At 42.4% G+C, this 9,857-nt stretch overlaps 1 pseudogene; it reads right to left on the bottom strand.

The window, feature by feature from the left end:
• Positions 1–7,689: 7,689 nt before the first annotated feature.
• LOC150040887 (putative PWWP domain-containing DNA repair factor 4) overlaps positions 7,690–9,857 on the bottom strand; it is a 3,022-nt pseudogene continuing 854 nt past the window's right edge.

Below are 9,857 nucleotides of genomic sequence, written 5' to 3' on the forward strand. Positions count from 1 at the left end.
GCAGTGCCCATCCATTTACATCATTCTCAGAGATGCTATCAGCCCTACTCTGTCACCCTCTGTCTTTCTCATTTGCCAGATAGGGATGTGAGTCCTGCACCTGTTGTGTGTTATGGATGGGAGGAGACTCAGGAGTCAGACATGGGTATAACTTCAAGCTCAGCTCTGGCTTTGTGCCCTTGGAATAGGCTTCCTTTCTGGAGCCCGGGTCCTACATTTATAGCCAACTATTCTTTCACTTCAGTCTTCTGAAAAAATCATTCTGGACATGGGAAGTTTAACCAGGGAATTCTCTCTTGCCTTCGGGACTCCTCAACTATACAACAAGTTAACAACAGTGGTTCATATATCCTAGTGTTGTGAAGATGTAGTAGTGGGTGATTTTGTGAAAAGCCCTTAGAATGGGGCCTGAAACATTACTAATAGTCAGTTAAATTTTGGGATTCCTGCTTCTACGACTAATACTCCTTCCACTACTCAACTACTGCTCAAAATATTCCTGGGAGGTTCATGGTCATACTGCTGTCAGTTCCTGAAGTTTGAACATCCATGGATCAGATGTCCCCAGGATGGCATGTCAGAGATCCAATGGCCATTAGAGTATCCTGAGAAGGTGGGACATGTGGGCATAGGCTTCAAGCCAGCAAAATTACCTTGAAGTCCTTAGGCTGTCACCTGTCCTGAAACATAGGGCTAGTTGCTTCCTTTACTGTGAGCATGTTTCTTCATTTGCCAACTGAGGATGGCAAAATCAGGTGACTAGCAGGGAACCTGGATTAAGTGCCTGACAGGAGATGGTGAAACATTACCATTGACGTTCCAGCCCAAGGCAAGCCACAGTAGTCTCTGACATTGGCAGATATGGACACTTGGAAATTCCCATTCAGACTAGGGGTGGTTTAGCCACACTGGTGAGTCACCACTTTTTATACAGGTGAGAAGATACGAGTAGAGTTGCAATTGCCTGGGAAGACAGAAGAGCCCAAGATGTAGTAAAGCTTTAGACAGTGGGGAGCTGAATGACTTTTGCTTCAGCACTACCTGTTGATTAAGACTTGCAAAAGCAAACTGCACTGATTCCATGTGTGCTGCGGAACACCAATAGATTCAAGCTTTGACAGACCAGTGTTAAGCACAGGGGAGGTAGCGTTATTCTGGATGAAGCAGAGGGAACTGACACAACTGGCCTCTTGGGCCCTGGGACCTCACATCTATAATCATGACTCAGTAGGCTGAGATCTCATAATCATTGCTTGAAGCCAGCCATGGCAGGAAAATCTGTGAGACTCTTAATTAACCCCCCAAAAGTCAGACATGGAACTGTGGCTCAAGGAGTAGAGCAAAAGCCTTGAACAAAAAAGCTCAGGTACACAGCCCTGAGTTCAACCCTAAGATTGGCATGCAGGCAGGCAAGCACAAGTGTACACACACACACACACACACACACACACACACACACACACAGAAACACACACACACACAGAAATTTCTCACATGTGAATCTTTACATGATGAAGTCCAAAAATTAATTTTAGAAGACAAAGTATTTTGACTACAAGGGAATAAAGATCCCCTCTCTTCCCCATCTTATGTAACCGAGTCAGTGATATATGTGCTTTATGCCTACAAAAAGAGACTAAGTTAAAGATCAGGCTAAAGAATAAGATGTTCCAGTGAGCCTTCTTTAAAGATTGCTACTATAGAGGGGAAAAAAAATCCACAAAGAAGTGGTCCTCCGCCTTTTGAACTATCTTGAACTCAGGGAAAACAGTTGGTTTTCCTGCATATAAAGGGTAGAATAATTCATTATAGCAATCTTTTTGGAAGTTTGAGGAAATTCACCAGATTGCATGGAATTAGTGAAACAGTTCCAAGGAAAACCATAAAAAGTTTCTAGAGAATCTTGTCAGTTAATAAAGTGGACTCCTCACCTGTGAGTTGGAGTGTTTGTGTCTGCAGGAACTCTGTAGAGCAACAGTCTTAGTTCCTCTCTACCATAATATTCCCACCCAGTAGGGGGTTCCCTCACAAAGGAGTTCCTTCAGTTTGCATTCTCATAGGGCACCCTGCGGGCACCATAGGACAAGTGTCAGGATTTTCAGTGTGAGGTATGGGACAATTGACAGATTAGGATGGCTAGAGGTGGGTCCTTCTCTCTTAAAAGAATTAATGATCACTCCTCTTTAACATAGTATTAGAATTCCTATCCAGTGCAATAAGGCAAGAAGCAAGCATAAAGGGGATCCAAATAGGGAAAGAGGAAGTAAAACTATCCCCGTTTGCAGACGACATGATTCTGTATTTAAAGCTTGTAGTTTTTTGCCAATCTAGTATTTATTACTCCACCCAAAGAGTTACATTTTTTTATTTTTATTTTTTATAGTCTTTTTAAAATTGTAATTAACAAAAGGGTTACATGATATTTGCCAGATAGAAGGTGCATTAATTCACATATATTGATACCCTTTCACATGTCTTGGTCCCCATTACCCTCCCCTCCACCCCCACCCCCCGTCTTGGTTTTCCCCCCTTCCCTATCCAATTTCAAATAACCAAATACAAATAAATCCAATATATCAGATAACAAAGTGAGATACTGTAACAATATGAGATAACCAAGGGACAGCAAAAGAGGTGAGAGATAACAGTACATTAAGGACAACAATCATTCATTGTATGGCTTTTGTTTCAATATCCTGGAGGTCTTTTCAATTAGTAAAGCTTGTATTTTTCTTTAGGCCCTAATTGTCTCACATAGAAAAGAAAATAGTGTGTCTTTTCTTTCTTTTTTTTTTGCTAGTCCTGGGCTTGAACTCAGTGTCTAAGCAATGTCCTTGGTCTTTCTCAAGGCTAGAGCTCTACCACTTGAGCCTCAGCACCACTTCCAGCTTTTTTCTACGTATGTGGTACCGAGGAATCGAACCCAGGTCTTCGTGCATGCTAGGTAAGCACTCTATCACTAGGCCAAACTCCTAGCCCCTAGTGTATATTTTCTAGCAAGGCTCTAGGGAACATCACAGGACTCAGGACACCCCTTCAGAGAATCCCCATACTCGTAAGCTCTTCCGACTTTTGAATGTCAAATCCTTGTCTCACTCCAGCCCACTAGGGGCTCATAGGTCCACATTCTAGCTCAACACCCCAGCCTTATCCCCTCTTCTGCTAGGAAATCTGTGGCTCCAGCCACAGGCAGCCAGGTTCGCCTAGATTGTCTGAAGCCCTGGGTATGATTCCTCAGTACCTCACAATTACAGAAAAGAGCTAGAAGGGGTGCTGTGGTGAAAGAGAGAGAGAGAGAGAGAGAGAGAGAGAGAGAGAGAGAAGAGAGAGAGGAGAGAGAGAGAGAGAGAGAGAGAGAGAGAGAGATGAGGAGAGAGAGAGGAGAGAGAGCGCACGATCAAGGACAAGATATCATTTAAACAATAGTATTGAGCTAGAAATTCAAGAAGGCAGAAATGGTTATTGATTACCGATTGAGTAGTATAAATGCATTACAAAAGTGTATAAGAAGTTACACATATGACAGTGTGAAAAATGCATTCTAATCTGAGCTTCTTATCCAAAGAGGTGAAAAGAAAGAATCCACGACCTCTCCTATGTAAGTCCATCTCTTTCTACTCCTTTTGCTTAAGGTACTATGTTATCTCTCATCACTTTTGCTGTCCCATTGGTTACCTCATATTGTACGCTATCTCACTTTGTTACCTGATATATTGGATATATTTGTATTTGGTTATCTGAAATTGGATAGGGAACGGGGAAAACAAGATGAGGGGTGGGGGGTGGGAGGGGGGGAAAGGGGACCAAGACATGTGAAAGGGTATCAATGCATGGGAATTAATGCACCATCTATCTGGCAAATATCATGTAACCCTTCTATTAATTACAATAAAAAATACATGGAAAAAAAGAATAAAGGAAGTTGGGGAGATTTAGAAGATGCTTGAAGGGCAAAGGAAAGCATTTACGGAGCTATAACCTTCCCAGAGCTTGTCTCTGGGGAGGTCAATTTAATAACAACACCCATTTACCCCTCTGGTGGTTATTGAAAATCCAGTGTGGAAACCCAGACACTGTTTACAGACTACAAATTAAAGTCCCTGACTTCATGACATTTTTATTCTAAGGAGGAGACAATAAACAAAAATATGAATAAATAAGACAACTCCAGATTGTCATAAATGTTATGAATAAGAAAATAAAGCAAAAGAAAAAAAAACAAAAAAGAAAAATGACTAAAATAAAGTATATTGAAATGGAAACAAAGCACATTTCAAACACTCAAGGTGATTCTTAAACAATCATTTATGTTGTCTTTCTAGTATTCATTCTTTTTCCAGTCCTGGTCCTTGAACTCAGGGCCTGGACACTGTCCTTGAGTTTTCTCAAGTCCAGCACTCTACCACTTGATTTTTTTTTTGTAGGGTGGGTCTTGAACTGGGCCTGAGCGCTGTCCCTGATCTCTTCAGCTCAAGGCCTACTTGCCCTAACCCTTGAGCCAAGCCCTACTTTCCATTTCTAGAGGGTCCATTGACCGGTCCCACTAGAGACAGAGGAGAAAGGTTCTATTCGGTATGATTGAATGGTGGGCAAATAAGTATCCATTACTAGTGTTACCTTTTACATAAGACAGTGTGTTCCACTTGACATTTAAACAAGATTGATTATACAATGCCTTTGGATTCTTGGTAAGCTTACATTTTTTGATAGTCTCATTACCTAGTCCATACTGCTTAGGAACTCATTATCTTAATCCAGAATGGCCTCAACTTGTGGTCTCCTTTCCTCAGCCACTGGAGTACTGGAATTATAGGCATGTGCCATCATGCAAGATCTCGTAATTTTTTATTGAAAAACATGAATACACAGTTTAGTGTATTCTATTTAGTTAAGCTATACCTAAATCTTTGAAGCAAACAAACTAGAATATCTAATTTCTACATTCGATCTAATTTATGAAGACAAGGTTATTGACTGTCCTGAAGTAAAGATTTAAACCATGTATATTGGTAGTACAGGTGTTTTGCTACTTAAACTATTCTAGTTTTGCATTATTCATCAGGACTTGTGTTTTTCCTGTTAGCCTGGACCACAATCCTCCTACTTTTGCCTTCCTACTAGCTGGAATGACAGACGTGCAGGGCCACACTCAGCCTTTGCTTTTGTTGTTGATGGTGAGATCAGGAGTCTTAGTAACATTTTCTTTTTTTGGCCAGTCCTGAGGCTCGAGCTCAGGGCCTGAGCACTACTGTCCTTGGGCCTTCCTCAAGGCTAGAGCTCTACTACTTGAGCCACAGCACCACTTCTGGGTTTTTCTATGTATGTGGTACTGAGGAATCGAACTCGGGGCTTCGTGCATGCTGGGTATGCACTCTACACTAGGCCAAACTCCCAGCCCCGAGTCTCAGTAACTTTTTGCCCCTAGCTGGTCTCAAACTGATGCTCCTGATCTTGACCTTTTCCTCCTTTGTAACTGAGGATTCCAAGTATGAACCATTACACCTGGCATAACAAATAGTGTTGTTCTAAAATTATGTGGATAAGTACAACAAAACTCCCAAAGCCATTAAGTTCTCTAGCATCAAAATGCAAAAATATTGCATATGACTGAACAAGTAGCTGTTTTATTCCAATCATGGGAAAATACCATGATTGGAATACCATCTTTACTTTGATAATAAGGGGGAAATCAAAGTTCAGAAATGCAAAAGTAAAGCTAGAGTTGTCTTTAAAGTGCTAAGTTCTTTACATCATTTTTACCATGAGGTAGAAAGAAGTAGGAAATTAAAAGTATCTCAGGTTTCTTCCATTCCTGTGGTTTTTCTTACCTGTTTTATAATCTCTGTGGTCTCCTGGATTCTGAAACAGTGTAATAATAATTGTGCTGCACAGTATATATGTAAATATATGAGCTGTAAGAACAGTGAATAGCAGCCGATCTGCAGTGAATTGTTTATTTGAGGTACTGGGGTTTACACTGAGACCTTTGCACTTACTTGCCAGGCATTTTACCATTTGATCCATGCTCTAGTCCAAGAAATGTCTTTTTAAGCATAATTTTGTTGTTAAGGTGCTGTACAGAGAGGATACCATTTCATGTGGAGTACTGAGTACAATGCTTTAGACAGTGTCACCCCTTCCCTCCTATCACTGCCTCCAAGTTGCATAATTCATTTTCCACAAGGGGGAAAGACTGAACACACTATGACTATGTCTTCCAGTCTCTTGGCTGGTTTTCTGGTTTAGGTAACTGTGTCCTTTGCTGTGCAGAAACTTTACTTTAACGTTATCCCATTTGTCAACTCTCTACCCCCCATTTGTTCTACCATCGGGACACTTCAAAAAGTTCCCTCTGCCTAAAAGTTGTTTCAATGTCTGACTGTTTCTCCTACTCCACTTTGCAGTAGCAGTAGTTTGTTTCAGATCTGACGCTAAAGCCTTTGAGTCACTTTGATATTGGTGCATAGTGACAACCAGGGATTTGATTTTAGTTTTCTACATATGGATCACCAATTACTGAAGAGCAGGCTGTCTTTTCTCCACCATATATTTTTGGTTCCCTTGTCAATATCAGATAACTCTAGCTATTTCATGGGATCTCTGGCCCTGTTTTTTGTCAGTACTAAGCTGTTTTGTTATTGTAGCTTTGTAATAGTAAGGTCTAGGATTCTACACAACCCGCATTGTGGGTTTGTTTTTGTTTTGTTTTGTTTTGTTTTTTGCCTAAAATTGCTTTGGCTATTGGAGGTCTTTTCTAACTCTATATGAATTATCTCAGTGAAGAATGCCAAGAAGTATATTCTTTTTTTTTTGCCAGTCCTGGGCTTGAGCTCAGGGCCTGAGCACTGTCCTTGGACTTTCTCAAGGCTAGAGCTCTACCACTTGAGCCTCAGCACCACTTCTGGCTTTTTTCTATGTATGTGGTACCAAGGAATCGAACCCGGGTCTTCATGCATGTTAGGCAAGCACTTTAACCACTAGGCCAAACTCCCGGCCCCAAGAAGTATATTCTTAAAGAGTGAAGCAGAATGTGAGGCCTGGAGAAACAGTTTCAAATAAATTAGGCAAAGGAAAAAACCGGGTGGGGCGGGGGAAGAAAGCTCAAGTACAGCCAGGGAGCTAGGCCTCATGGTAGAGTGCTTTCCTAGCTTGCAGGAATTCTGGGATTCTGTGTATTTGTATTTCCATACCAAATACACAGTAAATGCCAGCAGTGACACTGTGGCTCAAGTGGAAGAGGACTAGTCTTGTGAAAGCCGAAGGACAGTGCTCAGTCCCTGATTTTAAGCCTCAGAACTGGCAAAAAAAATAGTCTCAGGGAGGGCCTAGGATTGTAGCCAAGTTTGAGAGTGATCGCCTAGATTGTATGAAGCCCTGGGCAGAGAGAGAGAGAGAGAGGAGAGAGAGAGAGAGAGGAGAGAGAGATGAGAGAGAGAGAGAGAGAGAGAGAGAGGGAGAGAGAGAGAGAGAGAGAGGGCGCTCAAGGACAAGATATCATTTAAACAATAGTATTGAGCTAGAAATACAAGAAGGCAGAAATGGTTATTTATTATTAAGAAGTTACGCTTATGACAGGTGAAAAATGCATTCCAATCTGAGCTTCTTATCCAGAGAGGTGAAAGAAAGAAACCACGACATCTCCTATATAAGTCCATCTCTTTCTACTGCTTTTGCTTACTCTCTTTTTTCCTTCCTAATGTTTGTTCCTTGGTTCATTCTTGAGCCTTCTTCTCTTTGACCTTTCCTTGTAGATATTTATATACCCTTGCTAGGAACAAGTCGCTTAAAGTGAAGTTGTTATTAGACTATCATAAGCAAAGTCGCTCTCGTGCCATCATATAACTCGTTGTTTGCACATGGAGTAGAGACCAGGTCAGGAAACAGACTCAGCCCCACATGGAGAGGGAGGGAGGCCATGGCTTCAGTGTGTATGTGAAACTACATCCAGTGGTAGAGCTGGTTCACAAAGGAGCCAACACTATCTTACTGACGGGCCCTGTTCCCAACTTGTTCCAGGGTCCCAAGGAAACCTGAGTTCGCATAGGTTTCAACAGTGGGTACTTGAAGATGGACTTGGATGTTACGAAAGAAATCTCTGTCACAACACTCTGGGCTGCTTTCCCCAAATAGAAAGAGGAATTACATTGAGAGGTCCAACCATGTGAATCCACATGTCTCTCTGAAAGAATAACAGGTCCAATGGATTTTTCTGCAAAACTATCCATGACGTGTCACTAGCACTTCTTAGCCACCGAAAATAAAGCAGTCGCAAACTTTGGGCCACATAGGTCTGAAAAGATTGAGCAAAAGAATTGTCAGTGAATAAGCATGGAACCCACAAAACAAAGCCAGAGGTGGCAACAAAAGGAAGAGTCCATGTTCCCAAAGGTTCAAATGTAAAGAACTTATGTATATGCCAGGGAGGGGAATAAATCATCTCAAACAGATGTGGCAGCTGAACACAGAAAGGAAGGGCACCTCTCCTAAGTTGTAAATGAAGTAGAACTAAAGGACCACTTTAAGAATTCTGTTCTCCTCTTCCTTTCCTTTAAGACGTGCTTGTCAAACTCTGCCTTCTCTCTGTAGTGCACTGGTGGGCCTTGCAGGTACTTCTTTTCTGCTTCCTGGTAGCTGAGCTCATCCACCTCAGCAATCGAATAAATCATTGCTTCTGGCAGAAGCACTTCCATAACGAAACTTTCTTTGTCACCTCTTAAGAGATGGAAACGTGGTCTTGTCTGTTTGCTCATATAATTGCTGTAAGTGTTTGGCTACTTCATAAGACTGATCATCATCCTCCAGATAGGTTTCAATGCACAGTAAGGACTTGTGTGGTTTCAAATAGGATGTCAACCATGTGGACTCTTTTTTAGCCTGTATGATGTCTTGGAGGTGTTGGTCAGCCCCCCTTTTCCTCACGATGAAGTCCACCAGCTTCCGGTTATCTCTGTCCCGAGCAGCCTTCATGCGGTCAGGGAGAAGTTTCTTTCCAGCTTCTTCCTGCCCGGGGCAGTTTCCTCATCAGAATCTTCCAAGTCAGCATAATTTACTTTTGGGAAATCGAGGTGCAGATCAGTTTCCTGCGAGGGCCTTGCGAGCTGGGTAGCTGGCATTGGTGGCAAAATATCCAGAAAAGAGCCCATGAAAGATCTCCGAGTCACCTCTTCTTGGTAGTGAGAAATGAGTGAGGAGCACCAGCTCATACCATGGCTGTGAGCTTTGCTGGCTCTCTTCACAAGTTTGTCTTTCTCCTCACAGTCCAGGTGCTTTAGTCTGCAAAATGGACTGGAATGCCACTTCGTTCAGGGCGCAAGTTGGCCTCTATCAAAAGCACCCTGGCTATGTTTTTGGTTTGGTTGACTCTCTTGACCACGGCTGGCCAAAATGGATGACCATGGAGTTTAAACCATACTAACTTGCCTCTTTCAATAAGATGGGGCTTCTCACCAGCCTGGTTAGGGGCTCGTCCTTGTCTCCTATTACCTGCTCTCTTCCTGATAGCAACGGCCCTCATCCCTGTTGAGGTTTTAGGAGCTTTATATTCCTTTTGTCCTCGCTTCAAACCTGCTTCCAGGTGCTTCCCATTTTGCTTGACAACAAGGAGAGAATGAGGTAGCTTGGGATCTGGGGATGCAGAGCCGCCCCTGCCCCTTTCAAGCCTGCACTTGAGGCACTGCCGCCAGAATCTTTTAGGCTCTCTGGCAAGGTAATGATCCTATGGGGTTCAGAAGCTGTGATCTCATGGCTAGTGTCCTTTACCTTCTGCCTCAATGTTCTGGGTCTGGTGAGCATGACATCTGGTCTCATAAATAGATCTGGGAATTCAGCTTTAGCATATTTATCTTTCCAGAACACAA

This window comes from Megascapheus bottae, chromosome X, assembly GCF_031878675.1.
Source record: "Megascapheus bottae isolate mThoBot1 chromosome X, mThoBot2.hap1, whole genome shotgun sequence".
Classification (NCBI taxonomy): Eukaryota; Metazoa; Chordata; class Mammalia; order Rodentia; family Geomyidae; genus Megascapheus; species Megascapheus bottae.